The 15,639-nt window shown below is 43.6% G+C and overlaps 3 protein-coding genes across 5 annotated transcripts in view; 2 read left to right on the top strand and 1 right to left on the bottom strand.

The window, feature by feature from the left end:
• Nucleotides 1-15,639, top strand: part of LOC126568803 (gastrula zinc finger protein xFG20-1-like) — a 343,175-nt gene that overhangs the window by 167,102 nt on the left and 160,434 nt on the right. The gene's annotated exons all lie outside the window — the stretch shown is intronic.
• Nucleotides 1-15,639, top strand: part of LOC126556360 (probable cGMP 3',5'-cyclic phosphodiesterase subunit delta) — a 441,422-nt gene that overhangs the window by 294,831 nt on the left and 130,952 nt on the right. The gene's annotated exons all lie outside the window — the stretch shown is intronic.
• LOC126556322 (ras-related protein Rab6) overlaps nucleotides 1-15,639 on the bottom strand; it is a 467,299-nt gene that overhangs the window by 428,257 nt on the left and 23,403 nt on the right. For 2 of the 3 annotated variants that reach the window (XM_050211568.1, XM_050211575.1), the window contains exon 1: nucleotides 10,532-10,536. The exons of the other annotated variant lie outside the window; for it this stretch is intronic. The gene's annotated coding sequence lies outside the window, so the exon portion shown is untranslated. Of the gene's footprint in view, nucleotides 1-10,531; nucleotides 10,537-15,639 lie in introns of those variants that run through there. 3 annotated transcript variants of the gene reach the window in all.

Genomic DNA, 15,639 nt, shown 5'->3' with positions numbered 1-15,639 from the left:
AATTTGTTTTCGGAGCTGCGCCATGTGTTATGTCCATATTGACCATGTCCAAGTTTATGGAGCAGCGCGCATGTATCAAATTTTGTTTGCGCAATGAAATAATCGCTGCGGAAACATTGTGGAAGCTGCAAAACGCCTTCGTGGAAGAATCTATGTGGAATAAAACTATGTACAAATGGTACAGTGAGTTCAATAATGGCCGTGAGATGGTCGAGACCATCCCCGACAACGCCCACGACGTCCAAATCAAGGATTTGGTGGTCATCAATCGTCGGTTGAGGATACAAGACCTTTCGGAACCTCCATTTGCGGCCGGATTTGCGGAAAAACAACAGCTGGTTCTTGCACCATGATAATGCGCCCTCCCATACGGCCATCATGTTGCGGGAGTTTTTCGCAACAACGGGCACCTATATTGTGGTGCAACCGCCGTGTTCGCCTGCTTTGGCACCAGCCGACTTCTGGATGTTCTGGACAAGCTAAAACGGCCGCTTCGGTGACACCGTTCTGACACTATCGAGGAGATAGAAGCCGAAAAGACGGCGAAACTAAAGGACATCCCAGCATCCACGTTTTCCACCTGCTTCATGGAGTGGGAGAAGAGATGGAAGAGATGAATTGCATCGGAAGGGGATTACTTCGAAGGTGATCTTCATTTTGCCTAAAAAAAAACATTTAAGAAACAAAACGCTAAGTCACTTTATTTTACGGACACCGTAGTATCTTATCGCTAAAATTTAGTTATTATCAACGTTACATTGACAGCAATACGTTCGGCCGTCCTTTATTTAAAAAAAACGTGTAATTGGCTTTTATTATAATTACTTTGTTTTGATAAACATATATAATTAATCAGCAACTAATTGATTTTTAATAAAACGATTCCAGCAAACACAAACTTCCAAAATGAAGCATACAAACGACAAACGTATCATTAAACGACTCTTAGAAGAAAAAAAACCCACAACTCACACACAAGCACCTGTTTTGTAACCGATAGGGATTATCTTACACTGCCCACCCATTGTTGCAGCAGCCTCGAAAGATCTTCTGTCGTCAGTCACCGTAACCTAACCTACATACTCCATCCCAACATAAAACCGTATCAACTCCCATCGCATCCATTCTCACCATAATTCCTATAAATAGATTAGTAGCCCCATCAAACGCACTGGAATGAGGAAAGAATCCGCGCGCGCCTAACACAACCAGAACGGAGGCCCACATCTTTCCCACACCCGGCTCGGTGGTTGCAGTAGCAGTGCAGTAGTCGACGGCTAAAATTCGATGCGCCCCATGCGTTTTCTCATCGTGCACGAAGGCCCCGGAATGTCCCGAGATGCGCTCGAGGAATTCTACAATCCTCAATAAAAAAAAAGCTGAGCGGCAGCACAGACAAACAGACGGGCCGGGATAGGAATAATTTACGATCAGCGTAACTCCACGCTCAACAGGAGGGGCAAGCAAAACACACCAGTAAAACCAATGCTCCCGATCGATCGATCATCGCAAACGGATCGAAGCTGATCGCACTTCGACGTCCACATCCCGCAGGAAGAAAGGCTTCCGATGGTTTTTAATGTTGGATCTTATTGATAGATTGCGCTTCCCTCTACTCCCGTAAACCATCGACTCCAAATTGCAAAATCTGCGGGAGGCGTCCCGGGCGATGCAGTGAGGAACAATTTTAACCCGCGTGTGTAACGCAGCGCAAGAGGAGTTAATTAATCATTTCAGGTGAGCACCTGCCCGAACGCACTGTAGCGTAACCGTATGCCCCCTTTCGATACACATTCACCGAGCCTTCAATCAGAAATATTCCCATTGATAATTAGTCATACCCGGGGCAGGTTCACCCTGGTGGAATTGCCGGTCAGGAAAGAAAGCAGCCGAACAAGGTAGCAAAAAGGGTAGCCATCGCTTGTTACGATGCGGGTACCTCATCGAGTTATACAACCGCACAACCTTCCTTGGCGATGGGATCCAACGATCCCCGGTGCTCGTTTAGTTTCATTTCGGATTCTACACGGTGAAGCTTCATTTCAAAGAGAATAGAGAAGTAAGGAACAAAACCCCCTTGAAGATATGTTACGGCTTCCAGCAATGAATGAATCAACAAGGAAGGGCTACTCCAGTGCCTGCAAGAACGTTTAGCAGAGACGGCAGAGAGCAAGAAAAAAAAACGAATCGGAACTCGAGATTCGATTCGAATGCTTTCAATTAAAATCAAATTCCAGTCCAATTTTCCTCATTTCCATTCACATTCTCTACGGGTCTGTACCATTAATTAGGAGACGAGAGTTACGCTGGCACCGGGGAAGGTTTTGCCGGAGAACCGCCAAATCGCCAAAGAAGGCGTGAAACTGGACTCTCGGCTGGTAGTGGCTGGCACTGGAATGGATCTGGTCTCGGTGTTATTTCATTTCGTCTCTTCCACCCGGTTTATCTTCTGCTTTCGAGTTGATCTGTTGCCCCGTGTCTAGGATGATTTGCGGTAATCTGGCAAAAAAAGGAAAACGGATAATGACAAACCGGTAGGAGTGATCCGTTCCGAGCGCGTAGCTGTGTCAGGAGCAGTGGCGTTTACGAGGAAATAAGGCAAACGATTGCCCTACAGTGTGGAAGAAAAAGTTTGCTAACTGATTGAAAAGCTGCTAACTGATTTGGATGTAGTATTCGTTTCAAACAGCATGTTTAAACGAGCATGTTCCTTGTGAATCGTTACAAATAAATGTAAAATGCGAAATGATTGAAAAATATTATATTTACAACGATTTATGCTAGAATGATGAATTTGAACGTCCAATATTGACGCAAATCTCTTAAAACACTCAAACATTGATGGTACAAAGTTTAAAGTATTTTACAAATAGTATTATCAAAATAGAAAAAAAGATCTTTCAATTAAAACTTAAAAATACTTCCGATTTTTTCCTCCTTGACGCTACAAATTCAAGGGAGCTTAGCCAGTCATATTTGACTTTTCTTGTTTTAGTTCACCGGTAGCAGAATGATCAGTGCTCGTCTTGTTGGCTTAACGACCTACTAGGTCACGCCAGCCATTAAATCGTTTACCAGACTTGTTGGTACCACGCAGTTGGATAGTCAGTCCTTACTAAGGGTGTATTTTACTTAAATAAAGATTGTGGATAGCCACGAATCGGTAACTTCGAGAGCCACACTGTTTTACAAGTTGTTGTCAAATTTGCCTCCGTCACACCGGGCCATGCACGGTCGTAGATCTTTTTCGATCCCGTAAACCAACGATCACCTCGCTATTAGTCAGCCCAGTGTTCGACCCATACCTTCCCATGACCGAAAACCCGAACCCAAGCTCACCTGGACTTAATAATCGGGTATGAAATTATATCCCATTTGTTTCAAGCCTTCGCATCCCCCAAGCTTTCAAGTCCATCGGTCCCGGGAGGCGTTTCACAGTGCGTCCGTATGTCTTTGCTGTCGCTTTTTTTCCTCTCTCGCATCGAAAAAAAAAGCCCCTTCTCTACAGTCGGTGGCGGTCAAGACTTTCGCTCAAGTGTGTCGTTACTTACCCGGCCGGGACCGAAGCGGAAATGACCATTTAACCATTAACGGGCGTTATGAAGCGGGACGAACCATCCAACCCGGGTCCAATCAAAGATCGCTCAAAGTGCGTACAACCGGTTCAGCTGGAGGGTGTCCACTATCCGACCGTGCCAGGCGCCAAAATCTTTACGACCCCGACGGCCTCCTATCGGGGTATCGATGGGTGATAATTACCGAGTAGGGATTATGCGCACCCAGGCTGCAGTATTTATTCTACGAGAGCACGGTCCCGATGCCGGGATAGCCTACCGTACGGGAGGGAAGGAAATGAGACGGATTAAGGAGTTTCGCCGATTCTGGTTGGTGTTTCGTGACCAGGCTCCGTTCGTAATCGTAGGATCTGCAGGATCGCTTTCATCTTTTGCGGCAAATTTTTTCGAGGCTTCGAAAAACACCGTAATTACGCAGGTATTTTTGTGGTGTGTGGACAACACGATCCGTTTGGACACATTTATTAGTCTTTGATAATGTGTTTTAGGAGTGCATTCCTAGCCAACACCCGATCCCGTGATGTATTACTTTGCAGAGTGATGATGATGCGATTTTAATAACGGGTAAAATTCGCAGGAATTGATTATAGCTTCTTGAGCTTTCTGGACTGGTTTGCAAAACTCTACTATCATGAAAAACACTACTTTTAAGGTAAATTTTTTTTTCGTACTTGAAAAAACAGAACTAAATATAGCAATTAATTCAAATCAATAAGAAATAAGAAAGGTTCATTACTACCAACACATTACAAAACCCATAAACACTACTTATCAAACGAATTATAGATATTGAACCATATTCTATAGTTCAATACTTTTTTCATTAGTTCTTTGATGATATTGTAGATCTAATTAGGTTTTGAAAATATTTGCTGCGATTGCTCTGAAACTCGTTCTAAGACTTCTCGGTGCTTGATCGGAAAAAAATATTCTTAACAATATGCTCAATTGAGATAAAAGTCTAAGAAATAGCTATTTCTCCGACAAAAAACGTATTTACTTACTTACTTATCAGGCGCTACAACCGCTTTGCGGTCTTGGCCTGCCGCAGAAGAATCCAGAACCGCTCACAGTCCCGCGCCGTCGTTCGCCAATCCGTTATCCCGGCCTTGATGGCCGGGATGATTCCACCGCCATCCTCACACCTCAATCTGGGCCTTCCAGGCCTCCTATGTCCGTGTGAAGGCCTAAAAGGACTTTCTGAGATGGGTCGTCCGGTGCCATGCGTATAACATGGCCAGCCCATCGGATCCTTCTGAGCATCTTGCTCTCGAACGCGGCTAATAGGGCTTCGTCTGTTTTGGACAGGGCCGCCATGTCTCAGAGGCGCATGTGAGTACTGGGACTATAAAAGTACGGTACAGTCCCAGCTTCCGAGGTTTTCTGCCGCCTGCTCGATCCTTTGTTAGGCCTCTGCTACCTTTGAGAGCCGCAGACCAATGATGTCTATATCATCAACGTATGCCAGGATCTGGGTAGACTTATAGAAGATTTTTCCCGAATTTTCCACCTCTGAGTCACGGATGGCCCTCTCCAGCGACAAGTTGAATAGGAGACAGGCGAGCCCATCTCCCTGACGCAGGCCTTTGGTGGTAGCAAAGGACCCTAAGAGATGTCCATCTATCTTCACCTGACATGTGATGTTGGTCATGGTCGTTCTTACAAGCCTAAAAATATATTTAAAAGTGAAAGTTATTTTGTGTACGCGCTATGATGCTGTGTTTATGACCTAGGGATCCAATCAGACGATAGACCTACGTTTAGCAAGCACATTGAAAGCGTTACCTTGAAAGCTAACCAATCTTTAGGCCTTTTGATGTAAGCATGTACAGAGTTTAGGGACCCTTTGTGCCTGAACAGTTTACTGCGCCAATGTGCTCTCTATATTCGACTACAATTAGAGCTCATAAATCGTTTGGAAGCTTAACAAAAGCAATTTTCTCATAGACATGCTCTGTGTTTGTTTCGTTGACCAAATAACGTGCTACCATTTTATAATCAGCGATGTCTTCTACTTAGTTTAAACAACTCGAATATTAAGAGAAAAAAACAGCAAAGCATTTTTCCATCTCATTGTTTCCGTAGTGGAATCGGCTCGCCTGAATTGCACGCAAACGTAAATGTGTATACCTACCGTAGTAAGATCTACCGTTTTCAATTCCGGGTTGATCGTATTAGAAATAATTATGCACAACGCGTTGTCCTCGATAATAGTGTATTTTAAATTTAATTTTTGTATCTGTGTTTAAAGAGCTTCTCCGGTACTGTCATTTGTAACTCGTCAATATTTGTATTATAATTAAGTTAGACGTATGATATTTATGTGAATCATAAAGGTCCGACAAATTATCTCCAAGAAAACTACAAGAGTCCCAGCAAAAAAAACTATGCTTTGTGTACTTGTTTGATCAATTGATACTTGGTGCCCATAAACATTCCTTAAAATCTTTATACATATATTGATTGCTTTACACGTAGCAACTTTTTTGGTTTATTTATAGACGCTTTGAGTCTTTGAGACTACAATCGACTCCCTTCCCTGTCGCATTGGCATTTGTAAAGAAAATTTCCTTAAGTTTATTTTATTTATTTTATTCATTTTTCAGTATGACGGTACGTTGCCGTATTATCAACACCAAGGGTGACTGAAACAATGAACATTACTATTAAGGTATTTCCTCCTTATTATTTGCCTTATCCCGGGAAAAAAATTCCTTAAAAAATGCAAGTACAAGGAATTACTCATCATCATAATTATCGTCATACGAATACGAATATTATAGTACGAAAGTCAGTCCTCACTTTAAAAGAAAGATCCAGATTGGATTCGAATCTTGGTCCTGCCGTGTGAAAACCGACGCCAATGTTGTCTCTACAAAAGGATTGCCCAAGGTTCACATAGCTTTCAAGATTTCGTTCACAAATCTCACCGAAATGAAGTCATTCGCTGAGTTTGATTTGAGTTAAGTTGTGTTTGAGATAGCAAATTAAACAATTAAACCATTATAATACATCGACCAAACGCGAGCCCAATAGAATTGGATTGATGATGAATGAGACGAAGACGAAATACCTGCTTGCCGGAGGCTCTGACCGTGATAGAACCCGACTCGGAAGCAGAGTATCAGTTGACGGCGACGATCTCGAGGTGGTAGAGGTGTTCTGCTACCTTGGTATGATCGTAACTTCGGACAACAACGTAAGCAGCGAAATCCGAAGGCGCATTGTTCAGGGGAATCGAGCCTATGGAGGACTCCACAAACTACTGCGATCCAGAAGATTCCAACAACACAAGAAACGCACCTTGATAAGTCCGGTAGTCCTCTACGGGTACTAGTCCTGGACTATGCTGACGGAGGACGCCAATGCACTCGCCATTTTCGAACGCCGAGAGCTAAGGACTATCTTTGGGGGTGTGTGCGAGCAGGGCGTGTGGAGAAGGAGAATGAACCACGAGTTAGCTGAGCTGTTTGGCGGTGCTGATATCCTGAAGGTAGTCAAAGCCGGAAGGATACGATGGCTGGGGCACGTGATTCGTAGAGAAGTATACAGAGCCCGTTAGCTGGAACAAGTGGAGTCTAATCTGTCGGAGATCGGATGCAGCCGTGGATGGAGGACTGCAGCCCTAGATCGAGTTTCCTGGAAACTGATTGGAGACCTGGCCACGTCGACACGACGTGCTCGATCTAGAGCAGGCCAAAGAAGAAGAAGAAGAATTCATAGATCAAAAATCAAAAATGAGAAGATAATCATTACCATATTTCGATGGTCGTTTAAATATTTTTTATAAAAGAAATGTTAAATTCTCTACTACGATGGATTGCTCGTAATTCAGATAGACGAATTAATACAATTCAGGATGTAGATATTGTTTACCCCAAATACTAGCAAAATCTGACAAAGATGTAAATAGCTGCGATAAAATTAAAAACGATTTAATTAATTTTGCTAATTGAAACTACAACTGGTCAATTAAAAAAGTTGTTCAGATTTCAGTCAAACAGAAATTCTATTAATTCAACTTCCAAACTTCCAAAATGCTCTACAGCTTTAAAACCACAAAGCTATGAAATGTATTCGACTAACATAATGCTTAAATCTACAAGCTGATACTACCGTGTTTCGGAGTTTGAACTTACATTCCAACACCAAACACCTCGATTATCCACACACTAAAACATCAAATCACACCGAGGCAATAAACTCCATCCTACCACAAACTGGGCCCCCCCAACGAAATCAGTTGTTGATTTTTGATCACAAATTTTAAGTGCCAGCTCCGTATCGGAAAGTATACGAAACGAGGTTATGATCAACGTAAGTTCCACCAATTATCCACCATCGTCGTCGACAACCCGCCGCGTATCGAATATCGGGCAGTAAAACTATCCATCTGCAGCCTCGCTGCCTCACGCTGGCAGAGCCGTACGTGATCAATCGATGATCGCTTCGATGCTGCTGCTTTTTCTCTTTTGTTTTTCCTTTTTTCCCTCTTTATTTTTGCTTCAATCGCATTCAAACTAAAACGCAGACAGTTCACTGGAAGTAGTAAATTCGTTTATCATCGCGGCTGTAAAGTCGCCCATCAATCGGTTAATTCGTTCGTCGCCTCTCGTCCGTAGGGTCGTAAAGTAATCAAACACGGCTGAGCTCAGGGGACATTCCCTTTTGCTGCCGAGTACTGCCTGATGTTCATCCGCTCGGCATTCGAAAGTGGTCCACTTTTACGGCGCTCGCGGCACGTAATCACGGTGAAATTCTCGGTACTGATTCCATGCTGATTGCATCATTTCTGGGGTCCACTAACGGCCTATTCCATCGACAAGCCCGCAACGTACCGGAATTGGAAAACTCCACCCGATTGGAGCAGCATCTTGGCAGTGTCGCGATGTTGTGTCTACCTTTACTGATGCGCTGCATGTGATTATTTTCCAATAAAAAGCCAATATCAACATTCTATTTTTAAAAATTGGTCACCGTGCGCTGGAACCTTCGACGCCCTTTGTGTTGACGGGATGGTGACGCTTTTTAATCGTTTCTATGGGAACGATCGAAATCCCTTGTACGAAAACGCACCCAAACAGAATCATTGCCCAATGTTCCAGCTTCGGACACAGAGATCTATCCGATTTTATAGTTTCATATCAATAAAATCGAGATAAAAATATTTCCCCCGGTTGCCCTTTTTCCAGAACAATTCCTCCTTAAAGTTGATGCTGTTCTTGTGCCCTGACCGTTCTGATGTAAGGAAAGCATAAAAGACCCACAATTGTCGTCTAGATGCAAGTAAGAGGGTAGATCACAACTCACCGTACGAAAACCAATAAATGGTCCATAATTTTTCCATTCATTTGTCCTTAATTCTGCACCCTTCAACAACCCCGCTGACGGCACGATAAATCCGAGAAGGACGCATTTTTCTTTCTGCCGCCGTTTCCAGGAACACCAACGCGCACGGCCAATTTCCAATGGTCCAAGGAATCGGTTCTCTTGTCTTCCGAGCTCCTCCCAACTTCTGCGGGCTGACTTTTCGCGCTATTGTAATGCAACGAACGGTAAACTGCGACCGATTGGCAGAAACAATAGGATTTTCGGGTTGCCTTTTAGCGCAATAAATCAGTCCCCTTTTTCGAGTTGCACAGTACATTTTTCTTCCTACTGCTGACCATTCCACAAATACAGACTCCGCAACCGGTGCTTAAGGACACTCGCTGTGAGTGAGCAAATAGGACTGCAGTTGCAGTCGCAAGCTGCATTTTTAAACCATCGCCTCTACCTTACACTCCTTTGCCGTGTTTGTATGTTTTGCCGTAAGTTGCCGTTTGGATTGTCCTTTCTTTCTAGCTTTTTTCTTTTTCCTTTTCCCATTGTTCACCCACCGGCCCAGAGCAACATCGTTGACCGGGTTTTGCGTCTTGCAAGAAGATCCTTGCGGTGACTGCATTGTTCCAGCGCCAGGGTCAGTATTATCTATTGCCAATCGACGGCAATCGATGGTACTGGACAATGGTCGATGGAAGCACACGGTGCTCATCGCGCTCAATGCAGCGATCCCCCGGGGGGTCACAAGCGAAAAAAAAGAAGAAAAAGAACGCATGGAAAACTCTAAACAAAAACCATTTGCTGAAAAGAAAAACGATCGGGACCGTGTCTGGTTGTGATCGGTTTATGGCCGCTGGTGGCCAGCGGTGACCATTGTGGCCGGCTGATTGTTGCTACCCCTACCTATCCAGCGTCCCATCTTGCCCTAGCGCATCCCAACACAGCGGTTGCGTCCCCTCGAGGACACTCGGGAAGTGTGTCCAAACGCTACGGCAAGGTGTTACTTAAAAGTCATTAAATTCTATTTCTTTTTACACCTCGATCGATCGATGTCCTGTACAGCTTACCGGTACGGCACCGTACAAGGACTCAAGGGTGTGATTTATTCGTTAAGGAAACTACCGCACGCTGGTTTCGCCACCGTGGCGAGCGCTACTTGATAAATTGCGGCGTGATACGGACGCGCGTTTTTTTTTTTTCGAGTGTGCCTCTGTGAGCATTGTTGTAATTTCGGTCACTTCGTTAAGAGTCTTTTCATTGCGATTGGGACAAGAAAAGCGACCGTGACAACCTAATAAAGTGAAGATTTTTATCCGAGTGGTGAAAACTCGCGCTGGACTCACATTGATTCATGACCCTTCGGGAGGGAAGATTGATAATTAAAAGTTTCAAAGATGTACAGCTTATTTAGAATACTTCAGTGAAGTGGGATAACAGGGACATTTCTACCACGGTCGTGAGTTTGGTCTATTGCTATTTATTTACCGTATCTGAATAGTTACTTGTATGCATGATACAACGTACAGTACAGATGTACAATATAAGTTATTTTATGAAAGTGTAACAGTCAACAGTTCTGGGCTTACCATCAAACCCGCCACTAGTTATGAGACCAATAAACTACGAATAGAAACTTTTTCTTCGCGTAGAACACAGTTAATTATCTCGGTACAACGAAGATTTAGAGAAATCTGCTCTATTTCACTCTTTGTCATACTGATGAAATCATATTACAATAACCTATTAGCAGTAAAATAAAAAATAAAAACAGACAATTCGGCTAGGCCGGTCCCTAAAACAAAATCTCAAAAAATTATTTTAAAACAAATTTTTAAATAGTGTTGACCATCCTTACTTCGTCCCTTTCAAACAAGGTCTGTGTCAAGGTTTTTTATATTTATTTATTTCATCATGACGGACAGGCCGAATTCCTTAAAATTTAATCTAATATCTAGCATCACAAATCATTTAACTCATATGCTATTTGGAGGATAGACATTTCCTTCTCCGTCAGTTCTAGTACACCTTATGACGGGTGAGTTCGGTTCATGTTGTTCCTGCCATGTATCCTTGTGTTCTGCATGTCCTCTGGATCCAGGGGGTCTGCGTCTCTTAGAAGCATCGCTCTTTGGAGACTTGGCATTGGATCCCACGATAACCCCCTTTGTTGTGGGTACCCTATTTCGTTGCCAGCATATGGATGTTGTGGCTGACGGCCCCACCATCGGCAGAACGCACGAGTTCAAAAGCTACAGTAGCATTAGGTCTCCCAAACCTACTTCAATTGGTTCAGTGATCCAATGTACTTCCTGGCGAACCTGACGCCTACAAAACGCATAGAGGCGAAAACCAAAATAACGTTTGAAGGGTAACTGCAGCAGCGAACCCAGACATCCCACATCGACAAGGTCGCTAGTTACGACTTTAGATCTCTTTAAACAGTTTTTATCGCTTCTTCTTCTTCTTCTTCTTCTTCTTGGTCCCAGGTCTCCAAAAAGTGTCCAGGAAACTCGGTCTAGGGCTGCATCCGATCTCCGACAGGTTAGATTCCACTTGATCCAGCCAACGAGCTCGCTGTGCTCCTCTTGGTGGGGCACGTGCCCCAACCATCGTATCCTTCCGGCTTTGACTACCGTCAGGATATCAGCACCCCGAAACAGCAGAGCTACCTCGTGGTTCATTCTCCTTCGCCACATGCCCTGCTCACACTATTAGGGATAGTCCAGGCGAAAATGGCGAGTGCATTGGCGTCCTCTAACAGCATAGTCCAGGACTAGTACACGTAGAGGACTACCGGACGTATCAAGGTACAGTATATCGTGCATTTCGTGTGTTGTTGGAGTCTTTTGGATCGCAGGAGTTTGTGGAGTCTGTAGTAGACACGATTCCCCTGAACAATGCGCCTTCGAATTTCGCTGCTTACGTTGTTGTCCGAGGTTATTATCGTAACTTGGTTGTCGATTTGCGTCCAACAAATCCAGCTTGGTAGCTTCCGACGAAGTCCAATTCCGGGGTCCAGTCTGCAGAAGAGTATTCGGGGCAGGATCTTATAGGCAACGACTGTGATGGCCCGTAAGTTGGCACAGTCCATCCTCTCGACTTTTTTTGAATACCGGGTGTATTGCAACGTATTGCAAACAAAACCCAAAAAATAAATAAATATAAGAAATTACAATCAAATAATAGCTTGATAGTGCGTACAATCTACGGGAAGGGAGAGTGGAAGGGATCAAAGGACGATTTCCATCTCTTTGGCGAAGTCAAACAGGATCCGAACGTATTCGTAGTCCTTCTGTCCCAGGATATCGTGCATCGGCCTCGCCGGGGATCTTCCTGATGTCTGAATGTCTGCTAAGAGTCCGGGTCTAGCCGCATCAAACTCCACACATGACCAGAGGATGTGATCGATGTCTATTCGTTGAAGATGTCCATTCATCACATAATTTGATTTGCTATAGTATTGTTAAACAAATAGCTGTTTAAATATTTATTAATAATTAAAATAAAATAGAATTGCAAAGCATAAAACTAGCGTATAACATAAAACTCTAGATTTCACTCGAATTTTACTCCAGCTTTTCACTGGAAAAGAGCAAACGAAAATATTGTGTGAATTTAATTTAAATATGTTCTCTGGAACTGGCTTAATTTCGTATTCATTTAACAACACGAATTCACTAGTTTGCTACATTACTTCTGCCATTTTCCTTGAAACGCATTTTACAAATGTATTTCGACTGCTGTTCATTGAACACCATTTGGAAAACGCAATTTTATTGTGCAATTTGTATCCCTCACGTAGTCGTTACACTCCAACGGATGATTTACATTTTTGATTGATAATCTAATAGACTCTTGCTGTGTGCGGTAGCGGTTACATGATCGTAACGCTATTGAGATATCGCTTCTTTGTGCGTATGTCATACGCAGGAAAAATTAGGAATCCTTGGCAGCGCTATAAAACAATCGTTCCAGCCATCGGTTCCGCACACCCGATCCAGCATCACCAAACATCAACTACGCACGCACTGTGCCCTTTGTTTGTAGCCGCATAATTGCATCGGCGATAATCCATCGCCCGGCCGCACCGCACGTGTCAAGATGGCGACCTCTGGTCCGGTAGGACTTACCACCCAAGAGTCGGTAAGTCATCGAAATCCATCTTGTCATTCGCGTCAGCTTAGGTGAAATTGTCTTAATTGTTTGTGCTGCGTCTTACCGCACGCACGCAGCCACAGCACTCCCGACACTTTGACTTTGGCTGGAGTAACATATCAACAACAACAAAAAGGCGGCCACCCCCTCCCACCAGGGAGAAGGTGCCGGCGTAAGTATAAATAAAAATATCAAAAATAATAAGCCACGTGAATGGTGGCTCCCTGCGAACGCTCCGTGGATCGGTGGTAAAAACATTTTTACGATAAGAAGCAACCCCGACACGTGCCGGCTTTGCACGCGGGTGGAGCGAAGTATTATTGGTCCGTTTTTCGTAAAGGGCTTTCGCATCTCTTTATTGCTCCTGTTTGAGCGAAGAGCTAGGTGGTAGGAGTAACCGTTGATCCTTCTGTAAATGCTTGATACCACTTAACGTGGCCGGTTATGCAGCAAAAAGGGAAGGAACGTAGCGTACACAGACACACACACCGCTCCGTCTGTCATTCTGACGATCTTTATTGTGCAATGTCGTTTCACTTAAAGTTGCTTTCCGGGCTGCGTTGAAGTCTCTCCTTTAGACTTCTTACGTTCACAGTGCGATGGTTCTTTTATGGTGCTTATGAATTATTAAATTTGATTCGTCGCTTCTTTTTTTCTTATGCTGATGCGTCACCGAACATCAGGCGGACGATGTTTATCCAAACTGTCGCACTTTCGACAGCCCGGGGCACAGTGGGAGCGAAATTAAAAAGAATTCTAAAGCTTAAGGAGATAGGAGGAAGTAATTCCGGAACGGAAGGAAAGTGTACGATAATCTTGATAAGCTACGTTTTGGAAAGAGTAAGAATGATACTTACGTAAATGGGGATGGGTTTAGTGAAATACGTTTATTTAAAATAGATTTTTTAAAGAGTCAGTAAAGTAAAAACGCTGCAAAAAGACACATAAACCACATTAGACAAAGCCATAAGAGAACTTCTACATCTCCACCATTAGTGTGCAACATTACGGTTCTAATTTCAAAAAATGAAAATCAAATAACAATCCCACAATTCAATCAGTGTCCAAAGGGATTTGCTTCGCTTCAGTTATGTCAATCACACGAAAAGAATACATTATAAGGGAAAGATCAACACTGCCTTGACGGGGTTTTTTCGCGCAATAGTTATGCGGAATATGCGCAGCGAAAATTCTCGACAGGGCGGTTGAATAATGCAACAGCTAGCAGTGCAAGAGGGTTGATCCCTCTCAAGGCCGCCGTGTCTAGCACGTCTGCTGGTGAGCTATTCTTTGCCAGTGTAAATTATTAATCCATAGAAGGTGAATATTTTTGTCTGAGCGTTTTAGATTTACTTGCTTTTGTTTCTCTCTTTCAGCTAGCCGAACGAATGAATGAATCTGTTGAATGTTTAACGGCAGACAAACGATGTCAGAAAGATGCCAGTCGCTGTTGTTTGCTTATTATTAGAGCGATTATTGATATGCAAACAGTGTGTACATTGGTTTTTCACGTGCTCTCGCCACGAACCACGTGCCACGTGCACCACAGCACAACCGACCGAGCTGAAAAATAAACAAAATCGAAGCGCAGTCCAGCAACTCGAAATCGAGCGAGAAAATGAAGATACGCGTGTGTCGTGAGGCGAAAAAATAATAATTCTCCCGGTGTCTAGTGGCAGGAAGTCTTGAATCAGGGATGCGCAGAGACGCGCGAACAGCAGCGGAAGAACGATAAAAACAACAACAGCAGCAACCGGAATGCGGAAATGCGTACTCATCGCTGTGAGTTATGCATCGTGGTGGCCGTTAAGGCACACATTGAGCACGCACCCTTCCGCGGCCGATCGACCGGTGGCACGTGGATAATCGTCCACCCGGGGAGCAACACCCATTCGAAAAGAAAAACAGCCCGACAACACCTCCAGCAGGGCCATTCGCTTGAAAATGGTGCATACCATCACTGGTTGGACGGTACGTGCACGAGCGGTATCGAATGTTGGATCATTGGCAGTGTTCAATGGTGTGTATTGGAAAGCACAATCGACGAGCGCAGCGAAAAAGCATAGAAATGCTACACAAAAATAAACATGACCCAAGAATGCACTGAGGCGCATTGTCAAGTGGTTCGTCGTATTAACATGTGAACGAAATTGCCTGCAACGATACTGTAAGTAACGATGATGATTGGTAATAAAATGAAATAAATATTCTATTAATTCTTCAATCCCGTGACGAAACTAGTAATATTTTGATTTTTTTATTATTTCATTACAGGATCTTTTGCTAGAAACATTACTGAACTTAAAAACCCTATGTGAAAGAAATAACGGCCGTTTTTCATAAGTACATTTTTACTGGTGGCATTTTTATTTGTAGGAATTGGGCCAATCAAAGTATTGCCCATTTTGAATTATTACTTTCTTCCACCTTTCGAGTAAATTGCGGATTCCTTTTCGGAAAAATGATTCGTTTTTCGACGCAATCCATGGTGTGATGAGTATTCTACCCGTTTTTCACGCAGTGGTCTACTTAAACTCATCAATTGTTTCCGGTAGCGTTCACCAGTGATTGTTTCTCCCGGTTTCAG

This window comes from Anopheles maculipalpis, chromosome 2RL, assembly GCF_943734695.1.
Source record: "Anopheles maculipalpis chromosome 2RL, idAnoMacuDA_375_x, whole genome shotgun sequence".
Lineage (NCBI taxonomy): Eukaryota > Metazoa > Arthropoda > Insecta > Diptera > Culicidae > Anopheles > Anopheles maculipalpis.
The sequence above is the reverse complement of the archived record's forward strand: the minus strand, read 5'-3'. Positions and strand labels throughout refer to the sequence as shown.